Consider the following 15,101-nt stretch of genomic DNA (forward strand, 5'->3'; position numbering starts at 1 on the left):
CGACCGCCTCTTCCGACGAACATTGAACTGAAATTTATTTACTCGTTCCTGGCTTTCAGAATCGGTAATCGATTCTTGAAACGGTATTTGGTTTGACTGTTCCCGTTTAATAACCATGGTCCTTTTTTCTCGTAATTTTTCTACGACTTGCTGTTGGCATCAAGCCCATTAGACCAAGAACCCCATGGGATCTCTGGCAGGGCGGTGCGACCTTTCGTGTTAGAGAACGACACGTGGAAGCGGATATCTCAAGTGACCTGTACGTACGCATTTACGTTAAACTTCAAAGCCAACCGTGCTAATCAGAGGTGCGGGGGAAGGACAGCAAAAACTAAACACTAAAAGTAGTTTTAAATAAATGAGTTTTCAATTGAGATTATTTATAAGTGCACAGCTCCAACGGCTTCCTAATATCGGAAGGAAGAGCATTCCAGATGGCCGCAGGAGTGCATCTGAAAGCGTGGCGCGATGCGGTGACCACCGTTTTTGTTCGATGGACTTGGCCAAAAGCCGCCGCCGCCGCTGCTGCTGCGAGGATGACCGGAGTTCGCGTGATGGTTCATGCTCCACAGGGCAGCACCTTCCCACCCGCTGCGCCGCTTACAGAGTATCGTTCATCGCGCGGCAATAGAACCGGTGTTTAACGTTTTCAGAGATGGAATTTGGTCGCGAGGAAATTTGTTTCGTCCCGAATTTTTTTTTGCCAAAAATGAAACCTCGCTGCACTCGAGAACCCGGCGTGTTCGCCGTGGCTGTGGGTAACCGAAAGCCGGATTGGAACCCAGGATCTCGGCGGTACCGTCTCAGCGCTCTGACCTCTGGGGCCACCACCCCCCCCCCCCAACTCTCCCCCACCTCTCTCAGAGCGACGTCGATTCCTCAATTCACAACCTCCAGCCGGGGCGCACGCGAGAGGGAGAGCGAGCGAGCGACGACCCGCGTGGCTATTAATAACGGCGTCGCTCATTTCTCCACTTGACCGCTGGAACCCCTGCCTCCTTTGTTTGGCTTAATTGAACATCTGCTAACAATCGAGTCTTGTTTGTGTTTTTCGAGGGGGCGGTGGCTGCGAGTGTGGCAGGGGGGGGGGGTGAATGCACAATCTCGAGTTTTTTTGTTTACTCGAAGCGAGGACGCCGCTCGCGCTGTACTCGTCACCGCGGGGACGGCATCCCGTTCCGCGGTGGGCCCTCCCGCGTTCCGCCGCGACGCCAACGTCGCATGGTGGTTGAGGTATCGACGGGCGATGGAACAAAGCAAACGGTAGCAAAAAGGTTCAGCTTCCCACCCCCCCCCCCCCCTCAAAGCAGTCGATGGGCCGCAGATTCGTAAATAAAAATATACAGCTACACGTGCCGAATATCAGCTTCAATGCTGTAGCATCGTTGTGATACTGGTAAAAAAAAAAGGTCCCATAGGTACGATTAAAATAATTCGAATTGATCTCTCCGCTGTAACGAAAGAGCCACTGCCCGCCCACACTATTGCTCTTGTATATTTGATCCGTCCAGGGCAATGTTGCGGTGACGAACGTGATGCTTTTTGTTTGTTATTGTTTTGTGCTCGTTCGCCACTGCTAACGCGGTTGCCGCGAGAGAATTTGCATTCCCTTAATTCTGTCACGCGATCCGAGTTGCGATTAAGTTATGCGGCGCGGCGTTCATCGTATAAGATTAATTTTTTTGGTTAGCCATCGAACAAAGAGACGTTTACCGCATCGTGTGCTTTCGGATGCGCTTTGGCAGCCGTCTGGAACGCCTCTTCCTTCCGATATTAGGAAGCCACTGGAGCTGTGCACAATTAAATCATCACAATTGAAAACTCATTTCTTTAAAACTGCTTTTTGCGTTGAGTTTGTTGTCCTTCCCCCGCAACTCTGACGAGCACGGCTAGCTACGTACGGCGCAAAAGAAGTTCAGCATGCGCACGTACGTAGTCACTTGACGAATGATTTCCGCGCGCAAACCCCAAGTGGACTGGGGGGCACCGCCACCGTCACTCCGGTGGCGGTATTCATTTCTCTCTCTCTCTCCTTTTCTTTTTCTGTTCACTCTCGTTCAAAACCCCAGCCGGCGTGCGCCAACTTCTTGATTGCCACCCTCGTATTGGGAGGACTTATTGATCGCGCAATTTTTTGTGTTTGGTGCTGGCCCCGCTTGGTTTTGTAAGATCGCTTTGAAGGGGTGAGACCGCGCGGGGGATGCCGTCGTTGCCGCTGTGAGCACGGGGAGCGGTGGCGCTACGAACCCGGCGGCCCCAGTTCGATTCCCGCTCACGGGCCGACACCGGTGGACGATCGTCTGAACCGCTCCTGGGCCTCCCCTTAGGTCGACTCAGCCTCAAATGAGTACATGGTGCGATGTGTCAACATCGCTACGAGGGAGACAAAGGTGGTCGGGGCGTGGTGCTGGCCACCCAACCACTTGAGTTCCGTGCCGGCCTCCATAGTTGCTGCTCGCTAACAGCACTTGCCCCAACAGTCTGGTAAAGCTATACGGGGGATCTTTTTCTTTGTGTATATGTATATACAGTGAGGGGAGCGGTCGTGTAGTGGTTGGTGCCCTGCGCTACGAACCCTGCGAACCGAGTTCGATTCCTGTTCACGGGTCGACACCAGTGGACGATTATCTGAACCGCTCCTGGGCCTCCCCTAGTTAGACTCAGCCTCAAATGAGTACCTGGTGTGATGTGTCAACATCGCTACGAGGGAGACAAAGGCGGCCGTGCCGGCCTTCAGAGGTGCTGCTCGCAAACAGCACTTGCCCCAACGGTCTGTTAATTCCATACGGGGGAGCTTTGTCTTTATCTCTGTGACATCGTCGGTGCCGTTCCCTGACCGTGAGCCGGGCCACGTCGCAGATCTGAGGGAATTAATTTATTTATTTCTTGCCAACAAGAATAAAATTTAAAATATTACTTTGGGGGGGAGGTGTGGTGGGAAGACGGTGGGAATATATATATACATTATATCACTCGAGTTTGAATGGCTGAATGAATGGTCACGCTACCGTACACGTGAGTCGCTGGTTTGAAGTCGTTTTTCGCGAGCAAATTCTGGAATAGTCGATGTGAGTTTCCAAGGTGGTTCTCTCATCCCGCATTTGCAAAACGTGCGTTGGTCCGCATTATTTCTCGAACCCTCCGCCATGGGTTAGTAATATTATTGTACGAACAATTGCGCACGTCAAAAGAGAAGGGGGGCATTTTTTGGCGCGTCCACGATTCACAAAATAAGCAAAGTCTCTTTTCTGTTTTCATTGTCATATCAGTCTCCTCAACATCCACTGTAGATGTGTATATTGGGGAAAATTTGGGTGGTTGTCAGTGTGTGCGAGGTTTTGTATGTGGCGAGCAGCATAGTCGCGGTTAGCGGGGTGCGCTATGAACCCAGCGACCCGAGTTCGATTCCCGCTCATGGCCAACAGCAGTGACGATTATCTGAACTGGTCCTGGGCCTCCCCTAGGTCGACTCGGTCTAAAATGAGTAACTGGTGCGATGTGTGAACATCACCACCGGGGAGACGAGGGCGACCCGTGTGTGGTCCTGGCCACACCATCTCGTGTGCCATGTCGGCCTTCGTAGGCGCTCGCTAACAGCACTTGTGCCAACACTATCATTCTTGAACGCAGGATCTTTGAGTTTGTGGCTGCACCGTGAACATGCATTCATGCGTGTTCACGTGTGTGTGGTGGATGTGCGTACACGCATGTGCGTGCATGTGCGTGTGGTGGATGTGCATACACGCATGTGCATACATATTCGTGCATGTGCGTGCATGTGCACGTGTGTGTGGCCATACAGCACAGCCCGCTCCGTCGACGTGCCGTGCAGGCAGGAGGTATAATTGACAGGTGTTTGGTCCACAGTGGCCCAGCTTTCCACAGGTTCCTGGATGATAGCGCTCAATTTAAAGCGTCCCCCCGTGACTTGCGCCTAAGTGCTATCATTGTTAATTTTGTTTACACGTTGTCGCGGTTTTGCTCCTTGCCAAAGTCGGAGCCGGAAATCCGCTAAACTTCGTACCCTTGGGCTTAACCCGTTCATTAAAGATGAATCTTGAGTCGAACTTGGGAGCAGGGAACTGTGGCTTTGGCAAGGGTACGATTTATTATTTAGTAATGTATAAATAGAACATCTCCATTAGTCTGGCTAAGGTTTTTTTCTCCCTTTCCTCCCCTCTATATTTTCTCCTTTCGCTCGCTCCCGCTTCCTTACTTATTAGGTATCTCCGTTTTCTAATAATAATTACACTCTGGGTACATTACGTCTTTATTGCGGGTGGTTATTAATTTTGCCCCGCGACGCGGCACTTTGAGCCGTGCCCTTGAAGGGAGAAGGCTGACGGCGCTCACGACCCCCGTCTCGCCGGGGCAATTTTACGGCGAAGCGTTTGCCGGCAATTTGTCGCCGGCAAACTCCTTCGCCTTGAGACAGCGCTGCGGCCCGTTTGGCAAAAACCGCGTAGAGCAAGGACGGTGGGCCGGTTGGGGTCCGTCCACTTGATTTCGCAACGTCCGTTGTTAGCACGAGGTCTACCACTTCGAAAAGGCCTGCCAATTTATCGTTTTTATACATATATATGGCCGTCACCACGAGCATCGTAGCCACACTAATCAGGCACTAGTTGGAGGAGTATTTTCGTCCCGGCAACGACACTCTTGTCCTTCCCCGCACCTCCGACAGGCACGGTTGGCGACGTACGGTGCGAAAGAAGTTCAACAGGCGTACGTGCGTGCGTACGTGTGTCTAATTTAGCACGCTCAGCCATTTTCCGCCACCGCAAGGGCCCCCATTGTCCTCGGTCGACACGTCGCGTTCGTGTCGGAGAAACGCCGAGGCGCGTGTTGACGTGTGGCCCGCCCGACGCTTCGTTCGACTCTCGGTTGAATAAAAGTTGCCTCCCCAACCAGTATCACCACCACCACCACCACGCCTTTGGCTTCGAGTGAAAATTGTCGGCTCAGTCCTGCTTAGCTTCTGAGATCTGATGAGATTTGGCACATTCCGGGTGAGTGAAACACGTCAAGCAAAAATGTTGATAGTTCATGCCATATGTGTCGCCCGTGTTTTTGGGTCTCAATACCATACGCACGCTCCTTCTCTCTCTCCCTCTCTCTCTTTCCCAGCACGTCTCTGTGAATGCCACATATTTGAATCCATTTTTTTTAACTGCCCATGCCTTGCCATTAAAAGCCAGAAGCGTGGAAGCTGTCCATCGAGTGTACAGCTTTCCAAAGCCTCGCCTTTAAAAACGTAGAATTTCCACATCACGTCGAACAGCTTTGACCAACGTGTGGTTTTACGTAATCGAAAGCAAATGAAACGGCTTCTCAACACGGTGGTCGATGCAGCAGGACACGTGCATGACTGTGGCTGGCAGACGTGAACAAATGCGATTTTTCGTATTTTGAGAAGAAAGGTGTTGAAGCCTGGGGGACCGGGTTTCTACTTTTGTGAAACTCATCAGCAGAGCGAGGCTCGTTTTAACATCTCAGCAGAAACAGGGCAGTGTTGGCTTCTTACCCTGGTTTAAAATTAGGGCTGGCTGAGATACCCAAAAAATATGTTTAAACAAGATACTAAATAATTCAGGTGTGTCCTTTGGATTTTCCTCCTTCCCCCCCCCCTCCCGCTCAAGCATAATATATGTGCGCATGTAAAAAGTGTATGTTTATGTCACGCCCAATCCGCCACATAAAGCGATACATCAGCGCGCGACTTTTCCCGTCGCTCTGCACTCACGTGAGGCGGAACGCGGGCGCTTGGTGGCGGTGGTAAAAAAAAAAACGCGCGCCGGGACTAATAAAGACGGAACGTCCCGCTCCGTGGCGGCGCACTTCACTCGACACATCCGTGGCAGGACGGCGGGCGGGCGTAATGCCCCGCCATTCGTCCGTCCGTGCGTCCGTGCCAGCACCGCCGCTGGGCAGATTGCGCCGTCAGAGGCGACCGATGTCTCGGGCAAAGCGCCCCCTGCAAACACGAGCAGCCTCGCGGAACGCGAGACGCCGCCACGGCAAACAAACGATGACGACGACAAAAAAAAAAACGTCATCGCCGAGCAAAGAGTCGCGCGGGGCAGTTTTTGACACCCGCGCGAGTCTTTAGCCGCGGAGTGGTCGTGGTTGTACAACGCTGAGGTTGAGCGCGTTCACCTGTGGTTCATCCGTGGTTGTGTGCGCTAAAGGTTTTTGAACACCCTGTTGTCACCTCGGTCAGAAAAAGGGTTCCCCGCCGCCGGTCCACACGTTTTGACAGAACGAATGATCTGTTCTTTTGTAAATGGTCAGCGCGCTGGTCTTGCAAGTCCAGTTCGATTCGAACAATGGGAACTCGTTTCTTAAATCCTCCCTGCCTCCCCCCCCCCACCACCGCCGCAGTATAAACGGGCGCACTGCAGTTAGCCGACCGGCAGGTCACGCGTGGTGGGGTAAAGTGTGAGCACTCCACTCCCACCTCTTCCGCAATGCCACGCCAGCGTGCAAGAGCAGACTAAAAATACCCTCGACAGGTTGGAGACCCTTCCACCAGCAGTGGCATGAGCAAGAAATTTGAGGGGCTGCACCTTTACCTGTTTGCCTCCCACAATCCCCCACCCACCCCACCCCCTTCCCAAAAAGAGAATCGGCGTGTAATTGTTTTTTTTGTACATAAACATTAGCAGGCTGGCGCGTGTTTGTTTGCTGTCGCATGAAAGTTGCATATTTTGCGGGTGCGTGCGTGCGTGCGCGCGAGCGAGCGAGCAAGCACACACGCGCGCGTTACCCTTGCCCGGCTCGTTCTCCGTCGCGGGGGTGCAACGCGCAGCGCGCTCGCAACGAACCTCGCGCCAGCCCGAGCGCCCGAAGGCAGCCGCTGAATGATTGATGGCGCGTCGGCAAATTTTAACGCGCACACTGCGCCCAACGCCAAACACGGTGAGGGTTTAATCTGCCAATTTCCCGAGCGGTGGCTCCTTCCACTTTATTTCCTTTTATTTTATATTTATTTGTTCTCTCCCCCCCCCCCACCACCCCATTCCTCTTTCATTATCCGCTTCTTGAAATGTCTTCGAGATGATACTAATGCGGCGGTGCCCCGAGCAACGCGAGACTGTTATGCGACATTATGTCCAGCTGAAATATTGACATTGTTTAAATACTCCCTGGTGCACGGTGGCCTAAACAGAGCTGAAAGATTCAATAAAAGCACTAGGGTGGATCAAATTCGCGCAAAAACCCTATTAGGAAAAAAACATTTCTCCGTAACAAGTTAATGCACGACTGTGGTTTTGTCCCGAGTATAATCACGTTTCCGTACGGCACAAACGGATTATTTGTCTCTCGCCGGATTGCCAAAAACGGGCCTGCGAGGATTTTGCGGGCGGCCTACGGAAATTCCAAAATTCCCTCCAGCATTGGAGCGTGCGCCGCTAATTGGTACAGATTCCATAGGACAATACCACTAATCGTTACAGATCACACAGGGAAGGTGGTGCTATCCATTATAGATCTCATAGGAATATATGTGATGCAATACACTAACTGCCAACCAGCATAGATTCCATAAAATAATATATAGTACGGATAACCAGAATAGATTCCATTCAATAATATTTAGTGCTGTTGACCAGTGTACATTCCGTAAAACAATATGCAACACGATTGTGCAAGTCAGTATAGTTTCCATAGGACAATATAAAATAATACTAACCAGTTCAGATTCCATAGAACAATGTGACTTAACCAGTATGGATTCCGTAGGGCAATGCTGCTAACCAGTCTAAAGTCCACAGGGAAGTGTTGCTAACCAGTGTAGATTACATAGGGCAATGCCGCCATTTGTATTATATATTCTTATGGGATGGCACCTCTGACATAGATTCCCATGGGCTTTAACCGGAATGGGTTCTTATAAGGCAGTGAGTGCCTCTAGCCTGCATCGAGCCCCATGGGGCAATGCTTCTGACCATTATGTACCACACCAGAGCAGGGCGATGACTATAATGGGGCATAGGATACCCTTGCTTCTGCCGATGCTGTGGGGGTGGGTCTGTGCGGTGTAACTGACAGCAGGAAAGTGCCTCGCGAACTCGGGAGTGGAATCACAAAGGGCCGGCGACCTCTCGACCGAACGGAGATTCCCTGTCGCGCGGAGGCCGGTCAACGGGGCCGGGACCGCGACGGAACGAGCGGTCGCTGCGTAGCGCGGACACTCGTGACACAGCAAATCTGGCTGTGACGGTCCCACCTGATGACGGAGACTTGTGTTGCCTCCGAAACGTCGTGATTTTTATTATTTTATTTTTTATTATTTTATTTGTTATTAATTTAAATTTAAATTTTTTTACCTACGTGACTTTACCGATGAAACTAAGAGTATGAATCCTTGCAGTCACGAAAGCTTCAAATCTAGAACTCGTGAAGAGCTCGCCCCGGATCTCGCAAGCTAAGTGGGTTTCGGAGCCTGGTTAAGTGCTCGGACAGATGAGAGAAGACCGCCTGACGTCGCGGCTGCGCAGGACTTGACGGTTTGCTTCTACCGCGACTTTTCCAAATCGATCGGGGACGACGGGTGTTGCTTCTTCGGACAATGGGTGGTGCCTCTTCAGGCCGTGTGGAGCTTTTTGTTACGGTCACCCCACACCGCACGCGACGAGCTCCCCTCCCCGTCTCCTCCGGTGTCCTCGCGCGCGCCAAACGCTCACGATGGGAATCGACGAAATGTTCCAATTTAGCAGGACGCTCGTGAACAATAGAGCCTCGAGGCTCAGTGAGGCTTTCCTGGATGAGATGAAGGCATTTTTTTTTTATTACAGCTCATGTGAGTGTTTGCTGGTGAATGCCTGGCACGTCGTTTTCATATCCACGCTTGCTCCGCGCCCTCCCCCCCCCCCCCTCTGGCTGATCTGGTGGAAATCAGTCGGGGTCACAGGGTTCATAGGTGCAGTGCGCTGACCGCTGTGTCACTGATCACCCCCCCCACCCCCAAGCTTTTTATTGAATGTCCCAACCTAGCGTAGCACCTTTGCTCCTGGCTGCATTGGCGGCGGCGTATTTCTTGCATCCACGTTGCTGCACTTGCCGAGTCGGTGACGATCGGTACCGTAGCGGTGGCACGTGACCGCATTAGTGCACCGTCGCTTGCGTGTGGAACCGCGTTCTCGTAAAAGTGGGCACTGTCCAAGAATTCTAAAGCCTCGTGAAAGGATTTCATATTTACGCAGCCAGGTTTCTAAAATGTTATAGATACATCATTAGCATTTTTTTGTGCTGGGTTGCACTCTCCTAATTCTTTTCTCCGAGTTTGCAGCTCTGGGTATTACATAAAACACGCTCGTGTGAATTTACCATTTACCCTACCAACTCGGCTCCATTATCCATAAATATGTTGCGAAATGTCAAACGTCACATAAAACACATTAAATTAGTCTCAACTGAAATACCAATCCGGCCCGTGCAGCGTTTTGTCCGCGATATTCTTCTCTGGAAGTTTCTGAGCAGCCGCCAATTTTTTTTTGTTCTCCCCATCTCCCACCCTGCTCTCTGGCCCCCGCTCCCTACACGCCCCCTCCCCCAGCCCCCCACCTTACCCCCCCCCCCTCAACACACTGTAACAAAATCAACCGATCACAGCCAACATTTCCTTTTGTTTTAGATTACCGAGAACACCTGCGTGCAGCATGGCGGAGAAACGTTTAAAAAACAACACCGCTTTGGGCCAGCGAATAAGGGGTGCAATCTGACATGATGCATGCCACCAGCTGAAATCCACGAGCCCTCTCAATGCCACAGGGGGGGGCGATGGTGGTGGGTGGGGTGCCTGGGGACCGTCAGGCAATGGGCGGCATAGTGGGGGTAAGAGCTTCACCTAAGGTTGGGAGGGGGGTGGTGCCGATGCAAGATGTGAGCGGTGTGTGTTGGAGTTTTAATAATCCATTGGGGAGGGAGAAAGGCCGTGGGGGGGGGGCAAATGTGCACGCAAGGCATTCACGGGGCCACGGCGGAGTTGACGACAACGCTAAGTCCCAGTGGTCACGTTGCTCCGACACCTGCGCGGATTCCCCAAAGGTGAATTAATCAGCGGAGACACCTGCACGGCCACTTCGCGTGGCCCTGCCGGTTCCTGGGCTGTCATTCTATACCCTGCCCCCCCCCCCCTCGGGGTACGGGTGGAGCGGGCACGTTGCTTTCTGTGTCAGATGGATCATTTCTCTTTCTGTGTCAGATGGATCATTTCTCTTTCTGTGTCAGATGGATCACTTCTCCTCGACCACTCATTGTTTTTGTCTCGCTGAAGGTTGCTGCCGATCTGTCCGTCGGCTTGTCGTGTTTTTGCGCTCAGTTAAAAAGTGGGACGTTTGGCAATCTTGAGGATTGCCCGGTGGTTCATTGGGTTAGAGATGCTCAGCCGGCAAACACTGAGAACCTGGGTTCAAATCCACATTTCAGCCCACCACGTGATTAAAGTGGGTTCTCAAGTGTATTGAGTGTCTTGTCTCAGCCCGGCCGTGCAAAACAATCCCATATCATAAAATAACAAAAAATCACTCAAATTGGCTAAATTCCAGATTTTTTTAGAAGAAAATTTTTGTTTTATTGACACGCAACAAACACGTAGCAGAGCATTCAGAGGTGTGCCCCGAGCGAAGCCAATGGCAGTGGCTTAGAAGTAGTAGTTCCGTGAATATTTTTTAAAAAAGCCGTTCTTGATCACAGGTGTGGGGGGGGGTGTGCACGACTCTATCCGAGAGTTTTTGAATTAAATTGTATACATACAATAAGGAATGTCTCCAGATTGTGGTACATTCACCTCTCACTGCGGCCGATCATCGGTGTCCGTTCTTATCGTCGTTATCACTTCGTCTCGGCCGAGCCCCTGTCATTTTCCTGGGGAGTGATGTGATTTTATGTTTTTTAAGTTTTAATTTTTTCCCTTCAGCGGCGGAGCTCAGAAATTCCTACGGATCCATTCGGGCGAACGCGGGAGCTGCGGAGTGTCTGCGCCGGCTGCTAAACGAGTTGCAGTTACTTGATGGATTTTGCGTCTCCACGGTGTTCAGCCCCCCATCCCGCCCCCCCCGGCAGTGCTTGGAGTATGGGGAGAGGGGGGGGGTGCAAAGGAAGGCTCTAACGATCAGTCACAGGCCTAACCCGCCACCCCAACCCACTGCCTACTCCCCCACCGCCCTCCCCGCCCGCCAAACCCAGTCCCCCGTGGGGCCCTGCGAGTGTTAAGCTGCCTCGGTCTTCTCGAGTAGCGCGGCGCTTTTTTGAGAAATGCGCTCAGTTTGTAAAAACAACAACAACAACAACAAAAAGCCCCCGTAAACCTGGGTTCGTGGAACCTTTCTTACCCTTCACGCTGAGGTGCCGTGCGTGGCTTTTCAAGCAGAGATGAAGCTGGTGGAAGGGGGGGGGGGCATTTACATGCACGTGTTCTGTTGAAGGGGAGGGAGGCTGCCGTAGACTTGCACGGTTTGGGGTGTAGAGAAAGGGACGGTGGCATTGGAAGGGGTCCTGTGATGGACCCCTTCCAAGTCCGGCGCGCTTACCGTCGCCGCCACGGTAGCGGCCGTTTCCTCTTAAGGACCCTGTAGACTAGGGGGTTACGGGCGTTGTCCTTACCGAGGGCAGAACAGGACTTGGGTGCCTTCGGCAGGCCACGCATGAAACACCTTCAGCAGTGCGCCCATTAACAGCGGGAGACGTGGCGTGCGTATCGACCAGGCACTGTATAACGAGGCCCTCACAGTGACTGAACGCGCTCAAGATTATGCACACAGTTGTCGCCAGGTCTGCAAGAGAGTATTACCCCCCCCCACCGCCCCCTCTAGTACCCGATTAGTACGGCCAAGATGTTTGCAGTGACAGAGGGAGGTGATGGTTTGCGTGCGGGTTCGCTTCAACGGGGTGAGTGGCGGGGGCGGGGGGATGGTCCTCGTGTTGGCCTGCAGGCTCGGTGAAGTGAAGTCGCGGGGCCGAGTCGAGCCCCACGGGGCCGCAGCTTCCCTGCTTCTGCCGCACACGAGGGGCGTGGGGGGTGAACCGTCGTGGGCTGCCATCTCGCCACGAGGCAGTTTGCTGGTTTGAATTCGTTGCGATCCTGACCGTCCGCTGTTGCAGCGTTGAACTCTCTCGCGTTTTCGCTTGGAACAACCACCCCGGTACGTTCATCCATCGCGCATTCATTTTCAACAATCGTGTCACTAAGATTTTCATCGCTTCTAAAGGTGTTGCGTAATAGCAATCATTTGCAGGCCCGTTGTCAATCCGTTCGCCGGATGAAGGCCTCCTCCACGCCATGTCCGTCATGGCGGTTGTTTGACCATACTTTACCACGCCGCTGGTCAGTGCGAGATGGTGAAGTGGAATGGGGGCAGGCGAGGGTGGGAGCCCAGGACCGGTTCAGATATCGCTCGCCGCTGATGTTGGCCCTGGCTGGGAATTGAACTTAGGTCGCCGGATTAACAACGCAGAAGTCCCAGCCACTGTGCCACCGCTCCCTCTGACGGGCTCGGTCTAAAATTCACTCAACAACATATTCGTCAATAAAGCAAAAAGTGCGTGGCCTTAAAAGAAATATATAAAAGACGACGTTTCGGGCAATGACCCTTCGTTTCATAGGACATAGGGTAGAGAGACTGCACTTAATTTGTAACCAATGCGTAACATATGCAAAGTAAAATTACACAATAAAGGAATTATACCTTGCTCAGAAAACCCAACACTGACCGGCGTGGTAAAGTATGGTCAGACAACCCCCCCCCCCCCCCGTAACGTTTGTACGTAGATCCCCTGCTAAGTGTTTACACCACCACGAGGGCCATTTGTCGAACCCCCGAGACCTCTGTGCTATTGGACGGCGGAGGGAGGCAGAGCACTGGGCCCTTTTCCCAGTGTCCCTGCGTGACACGTGGTCGATAGCTTTAATGGATGGATTAATAGTTTTGCAGTTGGGGGTGCTCACGTGGATTGTAATCGCACTGTTCGCGTGGGGCCAGAGGGAAAGCGATGACCGTGGTGGTGGTGGTGGTGGGTGGGGGGGCGGGGTAATCCGAGGGTCTGGGCTCGCGTCAATTAACGTTGGAAGGGGGCCATGTGATGGAACCGGAGAGGGGGGGGGGGTGATGGTGGTGGTGGTGTTGGGGGTGGGGGGCAAACTGAACTAAATAATAATAAATGTACGAGTTCAGTGTGTACGGCCTGAAGCGCAGATCCATTCTTCACGGAGGCATTTCTAAACAAACGTCCGGAAAAACGAATTTCTAAACGAGACTCGCCGGCGTAGTGTTTGGGATGCGTCGACGCCAACTCGCCCATTGCTCGAGCTTGCTTCTCTCTCGCCGCCTGGGAAGTCGGGGTGGCGGGTGCGGTGTTGTTCCTGTTGTTCGGTCTCCTCTGCTGGTTTATCATTCAACCTCTGCCCCCCCCCCCCCCGTCAACCCAACCACCCTTGCCTCTGTGTGCCCACAAAAGATGGGGGGGGGGGTGGGGGGCTGGTGCTGTGGCCGAGCGTGCCCACGGTTTCCACACCCCTCGTCCTTGTCTCGCGCCACGCGCGCAGTTCCCAACCGCGGCGCATCCGCAGCGAGACTACGCCACCTGCTGATGCCGAGCGAGGTGGCGGCGAGGCGAGCCTTGCCCCCCGCTGGGGGGGGGGGGTGGCACGGATCGCTCGCCCCCGATGGGGTTACCGCCTGCCCTGATGGATCCCCCCCCCGGGATCTCGTAAGTCTCCCCCGTGACGTTGTTGGACGTGTCGAGTTTTTTTTTGTCAGCTGTGCGGTAATGCACACCGCTCGACGCGACGCATCAATCGGGCGTCGTGAGACGTTGTTCGTCCGATGACTTGTCCTGGTGCTGGTTTATGTGGTTGTTGTTGTACCTCGGAGGTGGCAACGCCCCTCACCGGCTAGGTTCATCCCAGCCTGTGTCCGCCATGTTCAGGTTCATCCCAACCTGTGTCCGGCATGTTCAGATTCATCCCAGCCTGTGTCCCCACATGTTCAGGTTCATTCCAGCCTGTGTCCCCACATGTTCAGGTTCATCCCAGCCTGTGTCTGTCATGTTCAGGTTCATCCCAGCCTGTGTCTGCCATGTTCAGTTTCATCCCAGCCTGTGTCCGCCATGTTCAGGTTCATCCCAGCCTGTGTCCGGCATGTTCAGGTTCATCCCAGCCTGTGTCCGGCATGTTCAGGTTCATCCCAGCCTGTGTCTGCCATGTTCAGTTTCATCCCAGCCTGTGTCTGCCATGTTCAGGTGCATGTCAGCCTGTGTCCGGCATGTTCAGGTTCATCCCAGCCTGTGTCTGCCATGTTCAGTTTCATCCCAGCCTGTGTCCGCCATGTTCAGGTTCATCCCAGCCTGTGTCCGCCATGTTCAGGTTCATCCCAGCCTGTCTGGCATGTTCAGTTTCATCCCAGCCTGTGTCCGGCATGTTCAGATTCATCCCAGCCTGTGTCCCCACATGTTCAGGTTCATCCCAGCCTGTGTCTGCCATGTTCAGGTTCATCACAGCCTGTGTCCTGCCTGCTCAGGTTCATGCCAGGCTGTGCCCGGCCTGTTCACCCGAGGCCATCTCGGGTGTGACTGCGTGACCCAGTTTCACGTTTTATCATTTTTCTAAAAATTATTTCTGTTATGATGGGGTTCTCTCGCCATTTGCAGATTCAAGTCGAGCTGATTTGCTGCGCTGCCACTCCCCCGCCACCACCACTGCCTCCACCGCCCTTCAACCCGAAATGGCAAGCGTGGTGAAGTACGGTTCAACGTGGGGAGGTCTTCATCCACCACGGGATTAACAAAGGTTTGCCGGGTGTTTTCCATGTTTAGATTGCAGTTGTACATTCCCCGTATATTTTGATGTGTAGATGTTAGCGAGTGGATAGATTTTAAGATTTGGAGCCACGATTCGATTCAAGAATCTATTCTTAATTTTACCTTTTGTGTAGTGCATTTCGCGTCTCAAGTGTCTGCAGGAGCCATTTGAAGACGTTACAGAGAACGGGAGTCGGTCCCCAGCCTTGCCCAATACACCAACACACACTTCCATCAATTCTGGTGGATCTCAACCCCAGGTCCGCTATCCACCAATGACCCCAATAGTTACCACTGTAGGG

General features: G+C 53.0%; 1 long non-coding RNA gene across 1 annotated transcript in view; it reads left to right on the top strand.

Annotated features, from left to right (window-relative positions):
* LOC144723417 (uncharacterized) overlaps positions 1 to 15,101 on the top strand; it is a 60,168-nt gene that overhangs the window by 1,788 nt on the left and 43,279 nt on the right. The window contains exon 2 of the long non-coding RNA XR_013586172.1: positions 14,650 to 14,788. This is a non-coding gene — a long non-coding RNA (uncharacterized LOC144723417). The remainder of the gene's footprint in view (positions 1 to 14,649; positions 14,789 to 15,101) is intronic.

Source organism: Lampetra planeri, chromosome 17 (genome assembly GCF_965212315.1).
Source record: "Lampetra planeri chromosome 17, kcLamPlan1.2.h2, whole genome shotgun sequence".
In the NCBI taxonomy this organism is placed as follows: Eukaryota; Metazoa; Chordata; class Hyperoartia; order Petromyzontiformes; family Petromyzontidae; genus Lampetra; species Lampetra planeri.